This window comes from Lagenorhynchus albirostris, chromosome 14, assembly GCF_949774975.1.
Source record: "Lagenorhynchus albirostris chromosome 14, mLagAlb1.1, whole genome shotgun sequence".
Taxonomy (NCBI): domain Eukaryota; kingdom Metazoa; phylum Chordata; class Mammalia; order Artiodactyla; family Delphinidae; genus Lagenorhynchus; species Lagenorhynchus albirostris.
The window spans coordinates 18,192,840-18,215,687 of NC_083108.1; positions in this window are offsets into that span (position 1 = coordinate 18,192,840).

Consider the following 22,848-nt stretch of genomic DNA (forward strand, 5'->3'; position numbering starts at 1 on the left):
CCTCACATCACAACCGTCGAATAGGTAGGATTTACACAGGTATCAAGGACAAGAGAGAGAAAGAAGTAAGAAAATACAAGACAGGAAGAAGGCAGTGAGGGTGCTTTTTGGGAACAGGCAGCTGATTAAACAACCTTGCTTTATAGAGGATTCAGATTGCAAATTGCTGTGTACATGTTTTCAAAGTCCTTTCCTTCCAGGAAGGCCCCAAATCTCTGAGTTGAAAGCTCTTTATGGGCTAAAATTTTAATTTCCTAATGCAGGATTTCAAAGTGATTGAATTGATGTGTGTTATTACCCAAGCTGATTGACTTTTCCTTACAGATACCAATATTTTGATCATTTGTCAAAATAAGATCAGAACGTCTACAAATTACAATAGTTATTTTTAAATTTTGAAAGCCATGTTTGGTTATAAGTGATCAGACATTATCTCCAAGGAAAATAGGGCATACCTTTGGCTTCGTTTTCCTGGAGATAGATGCAAATTTCTTATTGTCTTCAGTGGAACTTCAAATTCACACACAATCTCAGACATGGGCACACAATCACATCATAGAATTTTAGAGCAGTGAAGAGGCCTCATTTGAGACAGGAGAATACAAAAGACCAGCGAAGCTGGGGGCTGTGGCTGTTAAGATTCTGGGTTTTGCAGTCACAAGGACCTCTTCCTCCTTCTAATCATGTGACTGTGGGCAGGTGACCTCAATGGCCTCAACCATAAATGGCAATAACAACCATAAAGGACATAAAAGTGATGCTGTAATGATTAAGTGAGAGTGTGTGCACAAGACACCTAGCATGGGGTCCAGTTCACAGCCAGCATTCAACACGGGTCACGGTTATTATTAGGTCAGGAGATTTCCTAGACTCAGGCAGCTAGACACCGACAGAGCTGAAGTCTGAACTCAGGCCTCCTCACCTTCAAAACAGGGTTCTTTCCATAATTTGTCATACAAGGATATTTAGGATCTATGTTAGAAGTGGCAAAGAGTGTAAGAGAATTTAAGATGGGGTACCCAGGAACTGTCCCTGACAAGTCAATTTGAAGGTGTCCTTGACTTGATTTGAACTAAAAAATGTTTCTTCCATTGTGTGATTTGGCAAAATGGGAGAAACATAAGTGTGTTAATTTTTTTTCCATTTGTGAAACTCTCATGTGGTCACAGTTGATAGTAAAGATTGGGCTTGTTTGGTACTTTGGTCAGAATGCAACACACCTCTAAAGTCCAGGTCTGGTGGCAAAGAACACAGACAACAGCCCACATGCAGGAGGGTGGAGGAGAGAAGGGGCTGGATCTGGCTTACAAAGTGGGGATCCTGTAGGGCTGAAGCCAGTTCAGCTGCAGAAGGCATCCTTTCCTATATGGGTCTTTTCCTTACACTGTGGTCAGATTTGCAGAATACACCCTCATGCTTCATTCTGGTCCGTACCAGAGTCAGGAGAGAGGCAGCTAAGACATGACATCCTTGTGCATCTTGAATCTTACGATTTGTATCTACCACTTACACAAGAGAATTCTCAGCCATTTTCTCTTAAAATACTGCTATTCTGCCAATTACTCTAGTCTCTTTTCCCAGAACTCATCATAGATGTATGCTTCCTCCAAGTCTTATAATTTCTCTAGCATATTTTTTTATCTCTGTTATTATATTCCAGAAAATTGTCCCTCCTCTATCTTCAGCTCATTAATTCTCTCTTTAGCAGTATCTAATTTGCTGTTTGATTCATTTGGTTTTTAATTTCAATGATTAAAACTTTCATTTCCAGAACTTCCACTTGGTTCTCTAGCAACATTTCCTTTTTTTTCCCCCCATATCTTTTTTTTTTTGGAGGGGGGAGGGGGAAGCTATGGGTTTTTTCTCTTTTTTTTTTATCTTCAATCATTTAAACATATTTATTTTATACCCTCCATAAAATTTTTGTTACCTGATGTTCTTAGGGGTCTAGTCCCACTGTTTCTTAAGCCTTTTGACTCACCCTCATATAGAATTGTTTATTTTTATAATTTTGAATAGTGAGCTTTTCTTTAGCAGGGATTTATCCGTGGCCTGGTTAGATTGTGTGTCTTTCTGGAGAGGTTTTGAATTTACTTCCATTTGGCACCCCAGAAGTAACAGTCTGTGTCTTCATTCTATGTTAATTCCTTAGCTTGTGTAAAACTTCAAGGTTACTAAGTTCAACACCTCTACCAGTCACTCTCCTCAAACACTCAAGTTTTCAATTCCATCTGTATTTCAGCAGCTAGGGATTTCCACCCCCCCACCCCACTCTTCCCCTTGTCTCTCTTCTTTCCTCCCTCTCTCTGTTCTTTCTTCCTTCCTTCCTTCCTTCTTTCCTCCCTCCCTCCCTCCCTCCCTCCTTCTCTCCCTTCCTTCCTTTATAGAGGGAGGTTTTTCAGGTAATATACTCTTCTCTGTTGTTTGAAGCAAATGTACTATATGTGTGCCCAGTAACGTTTTAGGGAGTATTTCTTAGTGTCCCTGGTTAAAAAGAGACATACTTCTGGCCCTTCTCCAAGTCATCTCCTACTTCTCGCATACAATCTCCTGTGCCCCAGCCATCCTGCTCTCTGGATTGTTCCCTGAATATGCCCCATGCTATCCTGATTCAGGGGCTTTATTCATGCTGCTCCCCCTGTTCATTTGGTCTCACCTGCTCATCCTCACCTGTTACAGTTATACCCTCCCTCAAAGTCCATTTCAAATGTCTCCTTCTTCATGAAGCCAACACGAACTCTGTGAAGCAGGTGTAAATTCTCCTTCCTCTGACCTCCCCTAGTATGCCTCACCTTCATTGTAGCACTTGAAGTACCTTATTTATGTATTTGCTTTGTGCTCCAACTAATTTTTAAAATTGCTTGACAGCAGAAACTAGAGTATTATACCTCTATATTCCCTATAGTACCATGAGTACTGTTTGATGTTAGGCGTTCAAAGAAAATAAATGTTGTTTCTTTTTTATTGAATCTATCTGAGTATAAGGGATAATATAGCAAAGATTTTACTTATAGGAGGCTGGATGTTCTTTTGAAGTATCTCTTTTATCTACTAGCAGTGTTTGAAATTCCCCCATGCTACAATGAGAGAGAAAGTTTAAACCTGAAAATATTCCTGGAAGGTGGGTAGTCATTAATTTAAATACACCAAAAGGTAAAAAAAGGTGATTTTCCTTTGAGAAGGTGGAAGGGGGATGGAGTTGATGTACTCTGTCTTCCTTTTTGATGCAATTTGATGTGAAGGAATTGACGTTGAGTAGAGAAAGCATCTTCAGTAGTAAAAGCAGGTATAAAAAAGAAAGCTGAGCTCCCTGGAGACACACTTTTCTGCATCCCCGGTTCTGCCATGGACTGGGCTTGAGTGGGATCTCCAAGGACAGGACCTCTGCCCCTGGATGATGGGAGTCTGGGAGAGAAGTTTTTTACTTTTTATTTTTTTAACTTCTTTTAATTCCACATCCTAAGTTTAAAATTCTACCATCACGGGTAACACACTGGTATGGATTCTTTGGACTTATTTCTACACATATGATAGCATCATTTTACTCTAAAAAAAACAGGATTATGTTATATGCACTGGCATATAATGTTTGTTGCTTTTAATGAACAAGATAACATGGAAATCCTTCCCTATCAGTACACCTGAATGTAACTATTTAAATACAATTCCATTGTAAGGTGGCACATAACTTATTTTAATAATCTGAAACTCATTCTGTCAATTGTACTTCAAGCTCTATGATTCTAAACTTAATAGTCCATTTCTTCCTATCAAGGATTTTACTCAAGAATAAAGGGGAAAGAATGCCCCACCCCCCAACCCCCACCCCCCGCCACAAACACACACACGCACACCAGTTTCCCTTGGAATTACAGGGGAGATACCCTGGGGGAGATTAAGTCTACTCTCGGGATTTTCCAGGTGCATTTGCAGCCTACGGGGGTACCTCTATGGATGGTTTCTGTGAGCACACACTTTACTGTGAAAGAAACCTGCCAAAAACCTGATCACTCCTGCCGTGTAGAAGTCATCCGACAGCGAGGCAGTATTGCATAGTGATTGAAGTGAAACCACCTAGGTTTAAATCCAGCTCTGCCATCTACCAGTTATGTAACAAGGAAAAAATTCCTCAGCCTCCTGTGCCTCAGTTTTCTCATCTTTAAAATGGGGATGACAATAGGACCTATTTTACAAGATGGTTACAAGGACTGAATGCTTTAAAACCTGTAAAGTATTTGTAAGGTCCTGGTACATAATACATGCTTAGTTAAATATTAGTTAACCCTTGACATGTGCTGATACCACACAGTGCAAAAAGGAGCTTGAGTGCAATGAGCTCAGGTAGCAGCTGAGAATCCCAGTGCTGAAATGAGAGGGTTTCCTGGCACCTACGACAAGTACTCTGACAGCTTCAGTCCTCCCAGGTTTGAAGCACCATCTCAGGTCTCCCTTTCTGGGAACTTTACTGAATTTCTCTAGTCCAAAACAATGCCACAATAGTGTGGCGTGCATATGTGGCCTCTACCCTACTGTCCTTTGAGGCAGGATAATTCTTTGTTGTGGGCAGCTGTTCCATGCCCTGGAGAATGTTTAGCAGCATGCCTGGCCTCTACCCCCTAGATGCCAGTAGCATCTCCCTCAGCTGAAACAACCACAAAATGTCTCCAGACATTGCCAAATGTCCCTTGGGGGGCAAAATTGTCCCTGATTGAGAATCACTGATGTAACCTCAGACTGGATGTGAAGGTTGCATTTCCTAGCTGTTTCTTGGATATAGGTCTATTTTACTAGACTGTAAGAATCTGCAGGCAGGGACCATCTTTGTATCCCACCCCCCGACAAGCACAGTGCTGGATATGAAGACGTCACTTAAATACTTACTGCCTAACTCAAAACAGGCAATCAAGATAGTTGGTTAACATTTTAATTTCTGATTTGCACTCAGATTGACTTAAATAGAGGTGACATCAAGACTAATTATTTCTGCTAACTCTTGAAATGTCAATTACTTCAAAACACATCCTTCTCATACAATATGTAACGCGACTCAAGCTGGGGTTTTTGTCTTTTCTCGGATCGCAATTCCGTACATACTTCACACAGTGGCTGAGTTATATAAAGTTTGGTTTTAATTGCTGTCTATTCATTTCCTTCTTTACAATGAACTGGAAATATCTCAGATGCACTGAGGATGCCTTTCTCAAGATCTCTTTGTCACTGGTGTCACGATGTCTGAATTTTAAAACACTAGCGATGTTCAGCCGGAGAAGAGGCACGAGGGATTTTGCTGTGCGCCTCTCACACACGGCCTGTCAGCCAGGAATGCTCTAGGAGACTGTTTGTTCCCTTGAGAGGATTTTTATCCTGACATTTAACATATTCTGATAAAGACAAATTTCACACTTCCAGTTTTGCTATTTCATATTTTATGCTTCTTTTTGTCTTTCAAATGGAGGCACACATGTGAGTATAAACACCAATATGTACCCGTGAGAATACATATGTATTGCCATGTCCATCCCTAACTGAAAACTGCAGCTTACTGTATTGAAGGCTTCAAACTGAGGTTGAGAGACAAATCTGTTGAGACTTTCTACTGGGATCATAGAAAACCTCATACCACAGATGGGGAAGTTTAAAGGAAGACATGTGCAGGGTCCCAGATACAGAGGCACATCATAAGGAGAGAACAGAGGCGCTTTTCAGAGGCCCCAAGAGGGAGCAATTACTTCATGGACTTGCCATGGCATCGGGGGTGATCCTTTGCTTTCAGGCTCAGGAACCGAGCTTTGCAATCCCAGGGATGAGGGATGGTTCCAAGGACAGACTCACATGAGCACAGTTCTTGAGACTATGTCTAATCAGAATGCCAGTAACTGGCTGGCAATGGGAAATGTAGGTGTAAGTTGTACTCACGCTGGTGGGGCTGCATCTTCTCCTCCTGTAGGCACTGCCGTGACAGGCCAGGCAGTCAACAGGAGGAAGTTTAATGGGCTTGGAGTAAGCACAGAGGGATGTGGCTCTGTGGTCTGAAGACAGTCTACTCAAGTCAAGATACCCAAGACATCCATTCTCCTCACAGGGACACACATACCACCACAGCAATCAAGTAGAGTTTTGCCCAGAGGCCCCTCCTTTCTGGCTTGGGCTCCCATAGGCACTGGTGACATCTGACTCAAGGACACACACTCAGTATCTCATGGCCAGCCAAACTCCTTTTGAATGACCCATTTTTTAAAGATAAGTTATCCTTTGTATAGTTTATTCTCTTCTGGCATACCTTCCGGGAAACAGAGACCACGAGAGTGAGCCATGAAACAAGGGAGACCCAAGTCTTGACCAAGCCTATGCCGAGAAGTAAGAAAACGATTTTTAAAAATCACATCCACGCAGAACCAAAAAGAGCAGGTTAGGACGTCGTCTATCTTTTTAAATGACTTTGAATATCTTTGCTTTGATTCTTCATGTGTAGATTACAGTTTAATCACAGAAGCCAATCTTACTTGTCTCTCTTCTAAGTCCTTATTTGAGGATGAGGGGGGGAAGGGACCGCATTTTTTACTCCCATGGACATTAATCAATGTTTGAGGTGAACTGAAGTTGCTCCAGTGCCTGTCCCCGAGGAGGCGGCAGTACAGAGCTGGGCAGAGTGTGGACTCCAGATCAGACTGCCTGGTTGTGAAGCCTGGCTCTCCCTCATCCTAGCTTGGGAAAATTATCCTTTTGTGTCTCTGTTTCTTCATCTCAAAAGTGGGACTAACGAGTTAGGATCAAAGGAGCTGATACAGATAAAGGGCCTAGGTCTGTGCCTGGCATAGAGTAAGCCTCTCAAAATGTTAGCCAGTGTTTTTTCATCTGCCTGGCTGAAATATCTGAGAATTTTTGGCAATTGTTTTTATCGATACAGAAACGCCCATCATTAAAGTTTGTTATCAGTGCTTTACATGCAAACTCATATTTTCTATCCATGGAGGAAAGTATATAAATTTACATGTCCTAGGAGTCCTTGAAGACCCACCACTGGCGCCTCTTCAGCTCTTTAGTGCTGGAGGGTGTGTGCTCCAGAGACGCGAGAGCCCTTATGGAAGGTCATGGAGCTGGAAGCCAGTGTGGGTGGGAGAGAAGGAATAAAAGTCACGTCTCCTGGGTTTTTGAACTCCCACCAAACAATGCTTTCTTATTCCACTGATGGCTATATGCTGGAGTTCACAGAGGAGCTCTGCCAGAAAAGCTCAGGATTTTAACAATTTCTTCCCTTTCTTCTTTATTTGACTTACTGCAATATGGACACACAGAGACATAAATGGGCAGAGAGATAGACAGATAGATAAAACTAGCTTAAGGTTTTCTCATTACAACTGTGCCACAAAATGTGTGAGTTGTCCCTGAAATTCACCGGTAGGAAGAGCCACAGGAGAGATTGTAATTGGGAAGAAGAGGAGACAGGGAAAGCTAAGGGCATTGCCATGACGCTGACTGTCTCTAAGGAGGACATTATCACCTTGGGGTTAAGCATGTCTGCTCATGTCAATACTTGGTGAGAGAAAATAACAATATAAATAGCCCATTACCAGCAGACATTACACTGAAAATTTATTTGGTACCGGGATCTTAGGATCATTTAGAAGACGTCTTTTATTTAAAGTCTCAAAAAGTTTCTGTAAGAAAAAAACAAATCTGAAAAGCCTCTCTTACCAGGAAGAACAGCAGAATCTGCCGAAGAACACAGAGCAACCCTACATTCAGATTAGGACAGGAAGTTAAAAAAAAATAGCACATCCAATTGAAACTGCAGGAGGACACAGTAGACAGAATGTAATTAGTTCGGTTGACTGTCAGCCAAAACCTCAGGCAACCACCCCCCTGCTCTTATGAAAACTGCCTGGAGATTTTTAACAATGATGAGCAGTTAGGATCGCGGTTTAAAATCTTCTCTGAAATGCAGGGCACCATCCTTCCCTCCAGCGACACTGGGATATTGGTTCTGGGTTGGCAGCAAAGAGGTCTCAGAAAGGTGAACCCTTAGCTCCCGAAACAACTCTGACTTCTGTCACCAAGTGCTCAGTTTTGCCAGTGCTTTAACTCTAACGAGTCCAGCTGAATTTATGACGAGTTGGGTGATTTCACAATGAGGACACGGCTGTGTGGAATTTGAATTTGGGATTGGGGAAGGGGTGTCTTCATTTTCGTGTTTTCCTTAGAAGGGTGTGATGAGAGGAATTCTGGACTGGGAGTCACAGGGGTTACAGCTCTATGTTTAGATCTGAAGAAGCTCAGTGGCACCAAGTGTGTTGGGTAGATGCTACCTAGTTGTGCTGTGTCCCTCTCCCAGGGTCCTTGAAAGAGCCACTGTAGGGGAATTGAAAGAACATAGCGGGCTTCCCTGGTGGCACAGTGGTTGAGAGTCCGCCTGCCGATGCAGGGGACGCGGGTTCGTGCCCCGGTCCGGGAGGATCCCACATGCCGCGGAGCGGCTGGGCCCGTGAGCCATGGCCGCTGAGCCTGCGCGTCCGGAGCCTGTGCTTCGCAACGGGAGAGGCCACAGCAGTGAGAGGCCCGCGTACCGCAAAAAAAAAAAAAAAAAAAAAAAGAACATAGACACAGAAGCCAGAACTGGTTTTGAATCTTAGCTGTGTCTCCTACTAAACATGGGATCTTGGGCAAGCCCGTTAACCAATCCAAACCTTGTACCAAAGATGGCAGCACTGGGGGGCGGACTCTTTGTTTTCTCAAATCCCTTAAGTTATAAAACACACTACACTCTGTTTGATTTTAAATACACGTACAAAATGTGCTATTGGTGGTGTTCTTTCCTGTGCCTAAAATCGGGGGTCCAAAAGCATCCAGGCCTCCTTCCACGCAGATTGTGTGTTTAGTCTGTCCTATGGCTAATGACTGCAGCTGTTTCCTGCAGAGCCTGTTATAAGATCCATAAAAGGCCGAGATATTAAGGCTTCAGAAGCAGGTAATGAGCATACACAGAAACCACATGGTTTTTTTCCTTTCCATTTGGATTTTTACTTTGTGGGCTTTCTGCACAGGAGTTTGTGGGTATGATGCCAACTCTCGCAGACAACAAGGATTTATTGTATTAATAATCTGCAAATTATGGATTGCAAAAACAAAGCCATTTGGGGATTCCATTGAACTTCTACCAAGAAAGATGCCTCCACGCTGAGGTTTTCAAGTTTTTCACTGTGCCCGGTTGAAATTAATTACAAACTATACATCTATTTGCATGTTAATTATGAAAACATACTATGGAATATACTTAGGGTAAAGCACAACAGAAAAAGATGGCAATTATGAATATTGGAGAGCAAACCAAATGGAACACCCAACTAAGACTCTCTCCCAAAAATAGGCTTAAAAATATATCTTTGCAAAGCTATAGAAATCTTATTCATTCAAATCCACCAAATACAAGCCCCTTTACAAATTTTCTCGATTTTGGATTGCTTGAGATAGTACGTACTTGAACTATGATGGGAAATGAATCCCCAAATTAATTTTAAGGAATTTTTTGACTGATGACCATTCACATGATCAAATCTTGCTCTATACCTGTTCTATCCAATGTGGCTCTAAAAATCTGGCTAAAAAAAAAATGTGGCTTTAAAAACAGAATCCATGTTCAAATTGTAAAAATGTGTGTTTTTTTAACAATTATTTTCTTTATTGCCAATATGTATTGTAAGTACTGTGTTACACGTAGGGTTTCCTAAATTTAATTGGACCAAGGAATCCAAGGCAAATAGAACAGACACAATCAGAATTATGTTCCTTGTTTATTTCATCAGAGGATGGCCTGCTACTCACATTAGCTCTTTCTGGCTGGGCTACGTGACCCACCCATGCTCTGTACACTTCTGACCTGAAACAGTAGGAGGGTGGAAGAAAGGATGGGAATATCTTCACAGGCCAACTCTGTGAAGCCCACAGGGAGGATGCTTCCAATAGGAAGTCCATTGTCGTAAGATGGAATCTAGGAGCTATAGCCGACTGTTTCTTACAGCCCTTCTCACAATTAATGTGTCACGGCTACTTGATCTGTCAATCTTGGCAGTTTGGCCCTGAGGCATTTCATCTCCTTCATAAGCAAAGGGAAAATGGGAAGGGAGTGGTCCAGCCCAAAGAGGAGGAGTGGAGAGGGAAAGAACATTATTTGACCTTCTGTTATGTACCCAGCACAGGACCAGGTGCTTTGCATACATGATCTCAGTTATGATCGCCATACTAGGACTGACTTTCAAAAGGTCAGAGAAGTTAAGGAAAAGAAAGGAGGAAAAGAATCTTGGGGGAACTAGAGTATCTCTGTCTCAGGGAAAGAGCATACCACCTCTTCTGGACCAAAAATTCACCAGGGCCTCCATCTGTCCCTTGCTACTGGGATGCCAATTCCCCCACTTCATCGTCATTCCAACTCTTCATCTGCATTTCTTTCTTTGTCTCTAAAAGCACTCTTCCTACCATGAATCCACCACCACCTATCTCTCTCCTTCATTTTCATAAAATACTCTCATGGCCCCTAATTCTTCAACTGCCCTTTACACTCAACTCCCTGACTTTGGCCCTACCGTGCAACACCAACTAACCAATAGGATCACCAGTAATTTCCTAGTAGCCAAATCCTGTGGAAAAGATTGAGTTCTCCTCTTTAGTTGAAGGGTATGCAGTAACTTGCGTTCTTGACACTTCCTTGTCTCTTGATTTATTACTTTTTTTTTTTACCATTTCTCTTAACCCTTTAATTCCTTCTGATCCTCCTTGTCTGGCTCATTGTCCTCTTCCTATCTTTCAGTGTTAGTGCCTCCAGAGTTTATGTTCTTACCTCGCTTCTCATTTTGCATGTTCTCTTTGGGTAATCTCATCCACTATTCCATCTCTAACCTTCTCAATCATTGTAAGTTCTTATTCCCCATGTACTGATGCATCCTGGGCTCTACCCTACCTTTTCTACTTTTTGTTGGATATTGACATGAGGAGCTCCCCAAACCAAACTCATTTTATTTCTTTTCAAACCCATCCCTCCTCGTAGAATCCAGTCCTGGGATAAATGGTACCAGAGTTTCCCAGTGACATGAATCAGAAAGCTGGAGGTCATCCCCAACTGCAGTCTAACATTCATAGTGCTCCCTGATCTTGTCATTAATATACAGGCTTTAAACATATTCAGAATCTCTCCACTGCTTGTAGTTTAAGAAGCAGATGACTTAGTATGGCATTCAAAATCCTTTAAAAAGTGGCTTTGACCTATGTTTTCCGTCTAATCTTATGTTATTCTCATCCCCAAATTCCCATCATGACTCATATGCTTCAATCATACCTCATTGCTTGCAGCTCTCTAGATACACTTGGGTTCCTTCTCATCTTGATGTCTTTTCTTAGGATTGCGTTCTTGACCATGACTATTTTCTATGTCTTCAAGACCTACCTCCTCTTGGGGAAACTCGCTCAACCTCCCTTTTCCTCTTATGCCCTGGGTCACAGGTCTCTTTGAGTTCTTTCTGCTCAGTAGAGGGAGCCCTAGTGTAGGGCTTCTCACACTGCACTGGAATCAGTTGCCCAAGTGTCAGTCTAGATCTACTACACAATAGATGCCCTTCCCTCTGTCACTTACTGGCCTCCAACACAGTGCCTAGTTAAATGAATGACCGAATTAAAGCTGTCTTCCTTAACCCTGGTTTTCCCAAATGTCACTGATGTCCAAATGACATCGGTGTACCTCTCCCCTTCCATCTCTTTTGCCTCGCCTCATCACTACTTCTCCTTTACAGTTCGCAGATACAAGGCATGGGCAGCTTGCATACTTCTCTGTGCATCACTTCCTTCGTCATCAAATGAGAACAACAACTGTACTCAACTCAGGAGGTTGTCATAAGGATTCCATGAGAAAATGCATGTACTATTTTAGTACAACGTCTGGCTTATAATATATGCTCAGTAAATATTAGCTGTTGATGTTGCTTCTATAAAAATAAGATTTTTTTTTTTCTTATTTACAATTCAGGGTAAGTAGTTGCTTACTTAGAGAGGAGAGGTAAAAGTTTTGGCCATGGCTCACGGGCCCAGCTGCTCCATGGCACATGAGATCTTCCCGGACCGGGGCACGAACCCATGTCCCCTGCATTGGCAGGCGCACTCCCAACCACTGCGCCACCAGGGAAGCCCAAGAGAGGTAAAGGTTTTAATAAGTTATTAAGAGTCATCCTTGCCCGTGGTTTTTTGTTGGTTTTTTTTTTTTGCCCGTGTTTTGTTTTATACTTTTTTCTGTCTCTACTTTTTTTAATTGACATTGCCAATTAACATAGAAGTTTCATGTGCATTGGTCATTTTGTCTACCCAGTATCTCTACATCCTTTCTTTGGTATGAGCATCCTTTCTTTTGAGAAACTGCTCTCCCCACATTTTATGTGGTCCTAGGAGTTGTCAATCCAGGTGTCTTTGTTAGCTCCATTCCCCATTCATAAAGTAAGGACATGGCCTAAGCCAGGATAATCTTTCTTCTGGGATTTGGTCACAGAACCAGACTTCTGGGGGCTGACTCACAGTCAATACTATATGCATTTGAAAAGATATTTTCACCCTCTACTTCCTGATGCTTGACTGCTCTTCACATTGTGTGCTTTTTGAATTCACTATCCTTCTAATAAATTAATTTCTTTCCTTAAATGGGCCAGATTGTAATTCTGTTGCTTTCAAAGAAACAACCATAACAGGTACAGCACTGTCCAGTTACATCAATACCAAATGAACCATTATCTTTTGAGCAAGTGAGAGTTGTAAGGGAATGATTCCAAAGAAGTATGAGACATAATTCTGGTTTCAAAGAGATTACAATCCAAATGGGAAGAGAAAACAAATACAAATAAAATAATTCAGGAACAACTAAATGACAAATTGTGGGTAAGTGAGTATTAGGATAAATTGTAAACAATTTCTCTTTTTGTAAGTAAGAAAACTATTGGCAATTTTGTATATGTCCACGTAACACAATTCTAATGGAAGTTCAGGAAAGGGGTGGAGGGGGGGACAAATATAAGGTGAGCACTCCGAAATGGGAAAAGCTCCGTGGGGGAGGCGAAACTTAAGCTGGTCCTGGAAGGATAGGCAGACTCTGAGAGAAAGGGAAAGGGCTTAGCTGAGAGGAAGAAGCAAGTAGGGAAGGGCACAGAGATGGGAAAATGCACTGACCTTGAGAGTCAATGGGGAGCTTAGCCTGATTGCAGCAAAGGGCGTATCTGGGTGAACAGTAGAGAGTATGCAGGGATAACTGCATGAATAGTTGTGGCAGGCAGATAAATGGTCCCCAATGATGTCCATGTCCCAATCTCCAGAATCAATGAAGGTTGTGGATGGAATTCCAGCTGACCTTAAAATAGGCGGGTATTTCTGGATTATCTGGGTGGACCCATTATATTCACAATGGTACTTGTAAGTAGAAAAGGGAGGTAGAAGAGGAAGTTAGGAGTGATACGATGTGAGAAGGACTCAATCCATGGTTGCTGGCTTTGAAGATGAAGGAATGGGGTCACAAGCCAAGGAAAGTTGGCAACTTCTAGAAAATGAGATAGGCAAGGAAGTGGATTATTCCCTACAGCCTCTGAAACGTGGTATAGCTCTGCCAAGACCTTGATTTTAGCCCAAGGAGACATGTGTTGGATTTCTAACCTATAGAACTGTAAGATCATGAACTGTGTTGTTTCAAGCCACTAAACTTATGATAACTTTTTACTGCAGAGATAGAAAACTACAAATACAATGGTATTTTAAATAGCTTTAAAAAAAAAAAAAAAAGGTACAGAGACTAACCAGTCAGAATGGATGCCCAGCCAATCAGAAGTCCATGCTGGACACCAGTTCAGGGTAAATGGGATACAACCACTTTAGAGACGGCCTTGACCTTAATCCCATGGATAAAACATAGTCTAGTGAGGTCTCTTTTTTTTTTTAATTTTTAGAAAAAGTTTATTATTTTTGGCTGTGTTGGGTCTTCATTGCTGCACACAGGCTTTCTCTAGTTGCAGCCAGCAGGGGCAACTCTTCCTTGAGGTGCACAGGCTTCTCCTTGGGGTGGCTTCTCTTGTTGCAGAGCAAGGGTTTCAGTAGTTGTGGCTCACGGGCTCTAGAGCGCAGGCTCAGTAGTTGTGGCACACGGGCTTAGTTGCTCCGTGGCTCGTGGGATCTTCCCGGACCAGGGATCAAGCCCCTGTCCCCAGCATTGGCAGGCGGATTCTTAACCACTACACCACCAGGGAAGTCCTAACCTAGTGAGGTCTTGGGGAGGGATGTATCCGGGTGAAAACAGTAAGATCAGTGTGGTAGTGGGATGGATGTTGAATCCATGGGCTCTCTAACACATTTCTGACCACACTTGGGGTAAAATTTTCATTTAAAAGCTGCCTGGTTTAAACATACCAGCATCTTTAAAACTCTGCGTGATTCACCTGTGGGACCTACCAGATCATTCTGTTTGACTATTTATGTTTAAATTATTAATGCAGCAGATACGGTTGATGTTTATTGCTCATACTAGGCACAGTTCTTTGGCAGTCACTTTTCTCAGCAAGAGAATCAACTAAATGAAAAAAAATTAAAAATTCATAACATTTAAGGGCTTCTTTTTTGTATAATAAGTCATAAATTGGGAGGAAGGATGGGTTTTTCTTCCCTTTCCCCAAAACATGAGATGCGGTAGTGACTAGAGCATCAACAAGGGACTATTTCTGAGTCTAGAAGTTAGAAATCATGTGATTTCTTGAGGACGTTTTGTGACCCATTTTTGAGGATTATCATAAGATAAAGGGCAATTTTTCCCACTTTCTCTTCTTTCTCCTCCATATCGTTAATAAAACAATTATTTTTTGTCCAGAACTGATTAATCTCATTTATACTATTTAGCAATTTAAAAATACCTTCCAAGTTTAAAAAAACGCCACTTATGTGAATGAAACTCTTATACATTGGAAGTTATTTAATCTGTGGGTCCTCTTAGGTGGTTCATCTACTTCTGTATGTTTGATTATTAAAAGGAAAGCCACAAGGCCTCACAGACAGGACATGGAGTTCGGAATCGAACGGCTGTCGTTTCAAATCTCAGTTTTTTCATTTACCAGCCATTGCTGCTGCAGCATGTCAGTTGATACTAAGTTTAAGCTCCCTATTTATAAAGTCAGGATAAAAATAATGCCCTCAAATGATGTTAATAATAAAACTTACAGATATACAGCTTACTATGTGCCAAGTCCCGTCCTACCCTTTAACATCTATTAGTTTACTTCATTCTTATAACACCAGCATGTAATAGGTATTATTTTACAAATGAAGAAACCAAGGTTCAGAGAGACGATATTTTGCCCAAAGTTTCACAGCTGGGAAATGGCAGAACTAGATCTGAACGCAGGCATTCTGGCTCCCAAATCTGTGATCTTAACCATTTAATCTAATTACCGATTCCCCTCCTCAATTGTTATTTGAAGGATTACCCAAGCGATGCTCAACTTAAAAATGGATTCTATCTCAAATTCTCTTTGAAGTTGGTTATTTGCCACTTTGAATACATTTCCCCCTAAAACTCTGCTATAAAACTGTGCATCTGTTCTAGGTCATTAAAGATAAGCAAATAAATACATAAATAAAAAGAAAATCTTTAATGGAAATAAAATATTATCATTTTTAAATGATAAATAATAGAAGAGGAATACCACAGAGGGCAATAGAAATAGCACCAGGAAGACGATTTAACGTTTCTAGGCTTCAGTTGCCCTGTTTGTGAAAGATCTTATCCCTGAGATCCTAACTAGAATGCAGAATCTGAAGGGGGTGTTTCAGGTACACGAATACCGGCACTTGATCAGCTGGACTCTTATTTTTGTCTAATTTCCCTTCAAAATTTATGAATTTCCTTTCCCTTGATATATGCCTATCACTAGCACTATTCTTACAATCTTTTTGTCTTGAGAAAAGAAGGAGAGGCAATGGAAGGAGGAGAAAGAGAAACGGATAAAAAAGAAATGGTAAAATGGACGAGGTGGACCAAGAGAAATGAATTTTCTCCAGTGAGTCGAGGAACAGGACGAGATGGAGGTGGTAGTTGAAGAGGCTTGAGGGTGGGCGAGAAGTAAGAAGAAAGTGGGCAATTATGACAAATCTAAAGTCTCTGTTAAGTGTATTCATATCAACAAATTCAGCTCAATCCAACGTTATATTCGTCATCTTTGGTCTAACACCCTTGGAAATCATTCTCACACATATGCTAGCTTTCTGTCATTATAAGCGAATAACATCTTACTTTTTTTTTTTTTTTTTTTTTAGTATAAGCTATCTCCTCCCAGATCAGACTTTGCATTTGTCCCTCTGGAACTTGCTGAGATATGAATCTAGTTATAGGTCTGAAGACAGTAAGCAGTAATTGGGGCAAGTCTTCAGGAGAATAGACAATCTGTTGCTAGGCAGCTGCCCCAAGCAAGGTTATTCTAGAGCCTTTGAGCAAAGGGAAGCTGATTTTCTCAAACCCAGGAGGATGAGCTGCTTCCACTAGGAAGGGAGGCTCGGAGGATTCAAGATTTAAGATTTTGGGGGTTCAAGATTCTCAGCTTTGGCTCAATTGACCCAGAGGTCATCTCCCAAGTGTCCCCTTTTTCCCCAATGCCCTGACTTTCACATAAGATGTTTGGTGAGTCTGTGTCATTTTGTAATCGACACAACTAAATTCTGAGTCTGGTCTTCAATGAGTTCAGCCCTGTGGCTATAAGAAGAGAATCTTTGGGGGTTACCATAGAAAAAGTTCTTGAGTTTTCTCACTGTAATTTGAGCTGAGAGCTTAAAGCCCTGAACTTGTCATTGCCCTCTTATAAGCCCCTCAATTCACTCAGTTCATTCACCCCGCTGTCCTTGAAATTGTCATCACCTGTCATCACTATCCCTCACTTTGCTCCCATGAAGGCCAAGTTCAGCAGGCATTTGGTCCCCGAAGACACTGACTTAATAGGAGCTTTATCACAATGAGCCACAATAAATTGAGAGGCTGCTGCTTGGCATGAAATAGTAACATTTCCTTCCCATTAGCAGGTGCCAGCACTGCATTCAAGCCCAGGCGTAGAACCAGACCAATCCCATAACCCCATCCCGGAGGGCCTCCTGGTACAAATACTGTACAGTCGGCGTCCATGAGGAAAACTGAAATCACATTAAGTATTTCAACTGGAAAATCTAATAAGGGAATTTAGAGGGTTAAAGAACAAAAAGGCAACACTGCCAGAAAGCCGGCAGTTCAGAGGAAGGGCTACAAGGAGGAAGGGCACAGACCTCTAGGTAGGGTGGCTTCTGTGCCTAGACGCGGAAATTCCCTGAGAACGTGGTGATGGGGCTGGTCCTGAGAAAGCTGAAAGGAGGTGGCGTCAGGTGCCATTACTGGGACAATTCAGTTCAGACAATATCTATTCCAAAGAAGAAGTCCCTTCTCCTCTACTCCTGGATTCCTTCCTCTACTATCTCCTATTGGCTGAACCTAACTGGAAACAAAGGGAAAACTTACTTTGCAGAGTGTTATCCCAGTATCACAGAACAGATTACAGAAGCTTAGGTCTGGAGCAAGAGACTATAACTTAATCACCGCACAGTGGGTAAGGAGTGAGAAGGGAGTTTACAGTCATATGTAAGGGACATGTGTTGGCCAGGCCATTCACACGGTGTCTGTATTTACACAGCTATGGCTATGAGTTAAGATAATCAATAGGTAGCAAATTTGAGCAAATAAACAAACCGATATGGCTGTACTTCCATGGCTAAAAGTCTCAGGTCTGAATGTCTAATCGGGGCTGAAATGGAACATTCTAGGTATTGTGTTATAAAAATTACTGCTTTCGGGCTTCCCTGGTGGCGCAGTGGTGGAGAGTCCGCCTGCCGATGCAGGGGACGCGTGTTCGTACCCTGGTCCGGGAAGATGCCACGTGCCGCGGAGCGGCTGGGCCCGTGAGCCATGGCCACTGAGCCTGCGCATCCGGAGCCTGTGCTCCGCAACGGGACAGGCCACAACAGTGAGCGGCCCGCGTACAGCAAAAAAAAAAAAAAAAAAAAAAAAAAAAAATACTGCTTTCTTCATTTTAAAACTGTTTTGGAGACGTTGTAGGGGAACAGCAACATTGGGCTTACAGCCACTGGTACCAGACCTTCCGTTATAAAATGAAATGGAGAAAATATCTGCTGCTGTGATTCACTATGAATAACTAATAAGACACTGTGAGCCTAGGATTTCTGGACCTTCACTCTGTGGCAAAGGCACATACACGTCCCCAGGTGGACTGGAGCTTCCGTGTTCCAATCCACTTCATCAGTATAATCCTGGATCTTAATCTACTGTGAAGTGTACTTCACTGTAGTGAAGACCTAAACGTCATCATTAAATGAAATGTTGGATAAATAAATGTATAGATAGATGAATGATTTAATAAGTAAATATGTGATTGGTGCAGATTTCAGAGGCATCCAAACTGGGGGCTTGAACGGCCCGGATGGGTTGCTGACATTGATTGTATAGTTTGGCTACTTATTTTTTTTCTCGAAGAGCCAGGTTGTTGCAATTTAAAGGTCTGTTGGCATTTTCACCAAACCTTCTCAACCTATTCCTCCTTCATGGGGAAGTTAAAGCAAAGAAAACACCTGCAAGTTAACCAGGCCTTATTAGGTGCAAACTGTTGTGATGAAGTGGGATGGAATGGGAGTGGAAGGTGATTTTGAACTGTCTTATGAATTTCAACAACGAGGAACGGAATGATCCCAGGTAAAAAGAGCTCAATGATCTCTATAGAGAAAGACCACCCAAGGATCTGGTACAAAAAGAAAACCCACAAGGCCTTTAGCACCCTTCCAGTGAAAAATGGGCTTGTATGGTTCGTAGGGGGAAAAAAGGAAGGTACTGGAGGTGCCGGATAAAGAAAGAAAAGAGATAATATAGCCTTAACCTGTTTTACAAGTGGGCCCAAGACAAACCTTGCTTAGCAGCCCACTGTGGGGTAGGAGCTTGTCCAGGTGAAAGGAACTGGGCAGACATGCCACTGGCACCGCTGGCATCCTGCAGGGGCTGCTGCCTCCTTCTGTGGCAGAGCTGGGCAAAGCCTTCAACACTAACGGGCCCAGGCTGAGGCTTCGGCCCTCTGTGTGAGCCTGTCACGGCCCCTGCCGGCCATGGCCGTGGCCGCGACGACACCACATACGTCACCGGGGCCAGAATCTGGCTCCCAAGTGCTGTGGTCAAAAGGCCCGGTGAGTGATGTGGTCTGGGGCCGTGGGTGCTCGCTTGAGTTCCGCTTTGGTCTCGACCACAGCATCAGAGATGATTTGATGCACTGGGCTTGAACATGTTTTGAGTTACACTGTATTGCATACACATGTAAAACAAATCTGGGAACCCACAAGTGTGTGACCAATTATCTTGCTCCTCTGCAAAGTGTTTATTAAATTTTGAAAAATGAGATGATACAAAGAGGCAAACAACAGAAGCAATCACAAACCCCAAACAGTTTTCAAATCTATAAACAACTTTTGAAAAACATTCAAGTAACTTTCCAACTGTGTTGCCAATGCAGTGCAGAAAACAGATCTTTCTTAAGATTCAGGAAATTTTCAAGAATGTTCGGAATGACCCGCATATGTCTGTTTGGCTGTTCTGAGTGGTAACGGATCACGGAGAACCCTTGCTCTAGATATTCAAGACATTAAACAGCAAAGGGCGAGGCTCTGCGGCTTAGTACCTTTCAGTGATTGTAAGCCTCTTGGGATTGGGAGCTCAGAGCCCTGGACTGAGGGCTCAGTTCTGCCCTTGTCATATGAGTGATATTGAACAAGTCATGTTAAGCCTTATTTCATTATCTGCAAAAAGAAGTGCTTTCTCTATATCGGTGTTTTCGAACCATTAGTAATGACTCATTAGTGGGTTTTGAAAACAATTTTTTGGATCACGACCAACGTTTAAAAAAGAAAAAACCAGAATCAAATCAAAAAGAAAGTGACTTCCCTGGTGGCACAGTGGTTAAGAATCTGCCTGCCAAGGCAGGGGACACGGGTTTGAACCCTGGTCCAGGACGATCCCACATGCTGCAGAGCAACTAAGCCCGTGCACCACAACTACTGAGCCTGCGCTCTAGAGCCCACGAGTCACAACTACTGAACCCACGTGCCACAACTACTGAAGCCTGCGCGCCTAGAACCCGTGCTCCACAACAAGAGAAGCCACCACAACGAGAAGCCCGCACACCGTAACAAAGAGTAGCCCCCGCTCGCCGCAACTAGAGAAAGCCGATGCGCAGCAATGAAGACCCAACACAGCCAAAACTAAGTAAATAAAATAGATAAATTTTAAAAAAACCAAGAAGAAAATATCAGAGTGCATGGCAAGGCAGTAACAGTATGTCTTATTTCATGCAATTTCTGTTTCAGTATGTATGCATATTGAAATTGCTTTGCTCCTCTACAATAGGCTTATTAAATTTTAAAAATGAAACAATATAAAGAGACAAACATCAGAAGCTATCACAAACAAACCCCAGTTTTTAGCAATTTTTGCAAAATGTTCAAATAATTCCATGGCAAGTAATATTCTTTTTTTTGTCCTGACTGATACAATAAAATGCATTTCTTCTTAGAGATTTTGGTCAAAATGTTTGAAAACCACTCCTTTAAGTTTCCATCCACTCTAGTGTTCTATGATTCTAGAATATGGAAAGGGGCGTGCTCATTAAGCCCATAATGAGAATATGAAATGCAGCATCCTTTAACACCTTCTAGGCTTCCAGACACCATGTTAATTGCTTTCCATGCATCATTTCATTGAACACTCCCAACAACCCTATGTGTTAGGTAATCATGATGCCATTTTATAAGGACTTAGGAAATTAAGCAATGTTGGAGAGGTTCAGAACATATAGTTGGCAGGAAAGTCAAGATTTGAAATTCGTAGGCTGACTTGCAAGTCCTTCTTAATTTTTCTACAATTTGCTGCCAAATGTGTGAGATTCTGAGCATCAGTTAGCAGCTCAGCCCATGATACAGGTAGACGCAGGTCTCTGTCTAGGTTACGAAACCGACCACGCCCCTTCTTCTTGACTAGGGAAGGTGCGATGCACACCCCAATGCCTGCTTGGCCTTGGAAGACAAGGGAGTCAGTCACTTTCTTTGCATTTCATTTTACTCATCTGGAACCCCAATTCCCCTCACTGTCTTGCAGAGTCCCCATGATATCAGAGAAGGCAAAAGCCATGGATGTGATTTCGTATGAAATGAAAATATCAAGTCTTGCCTTTTCACGAGTGTCCTCACCCTGTCTAAGTCTAGAAAGAGGAGTGTGACTCTACATATTGCAGAGAGAAGAAAAGCTTAGCCCACCTGGAGTGTGTAAAGGGATACGTAAAGGGTATAAAGGGACTTTTAGCAGAAGTACTTATAAATCACACAAGAAGTCTTCCTTTCCTCCTAGTCGATACTCCCACAAATGCATGGATGCTGGCCTGGCCTTACCAGGATACAGAAGAGGCCTTTGTGTGTATCCCTGACCAGAAGAATAACAACTGTTTCCCTTCTAAAGTCATTGAGCCCCCTCAACCTGCATGAAATTTTAGCATTAGATAGTCATTCCTTTTGCTTTAAGGCATTATATCTACAGAAGTTCCTGATTAAAAATGAAACCTTTCTATGGCTCACACACAAAGTAATTAAGAGCCCAAGTCACAATTAGGTCATCCTAAAACCTAACAAAAGTCCAATGGTACACAAACAGTAAGTTCAACTGGGGGTCAAGGAAAAGCTTGATAGTACAGGGCACAATCTGGAGGGGCAGGCTTAGGTAGGGATCTAAGTGCAGTATAAAACTCAAGAGCATAGAGGGTCATAGAAAAGCACTGAAGACAACTCTAGGCCACCTTTCATTTTGGGAGAAGTTGCAGTACTCCAGGAAAAACACAGTCTTTTCATCTGGTGCTTTCGAGTTTCACCCATGTTAGCCATTTAACACTCACAACATCCCTTTGAGGTAGGTATTTCCAGAGGAAGAAACAAAGAGTGAGAGAAGGGAGGTGACTTGCCCAAGGTCGGCCAGCTGTGAAATGGCAGGTCTTACAACTCCTGAGTCCTTCAAACTCACCACAATTCTCCCTAGGTGCTGGGATGCATCTTCCATGCCCACATCTGTGCTTCACCCCCTCTGGGTAAAGGTGCCTCACACCCCTTTTGATATGTGTCAGGAAACATAGAGATGGATGGAAGGAAACAGGATTCTGACTTTGACCCCTATCAGTGAAATAAACGACTGGGGATGTTTCTGTGTATGGCACAGACACACACACACAGACACACACACACACACCACACATAAAGTATCACCAAGAAGAATAACTGTTCTAGGTTCACAATTCAACCAAAAGTCATCAGTGATTAAAGATTCTGGGTTTTGCTTCGATCTCTGGTTTCGCCTTGACTTTCAGTTCTCGGCTTCTTTCTCGTTTTCTCCCCGCCCACTTTTTAGTGGCCTTTGTTCTTCGCTCCTGAGCCATCTGGTTGCAAAGTATGGAAGGAGCACAGTGCAGCAGACACATGAAAAAGCAGTACCAAAAAAAAAAATAGGAGTGAAAACGAAAGACACAAAGATCCTGAATTTTTTATTTCTCTTTTCAGAGTGAAATATCACGGCTCCTGGTTCGGATGCAAAATGGGCAAGTGTGCATGGGGTCTTTGGATAGGAGATTGACATATGTAGAAAGAGGAAAGGACTGCCCCAGGCCACCCTGTGCGTCAAGGCTGGGCTCTGGAACGGCTGGGCAAGTGACATGAGTCGTCTCTAAACCTGCGACATGTATC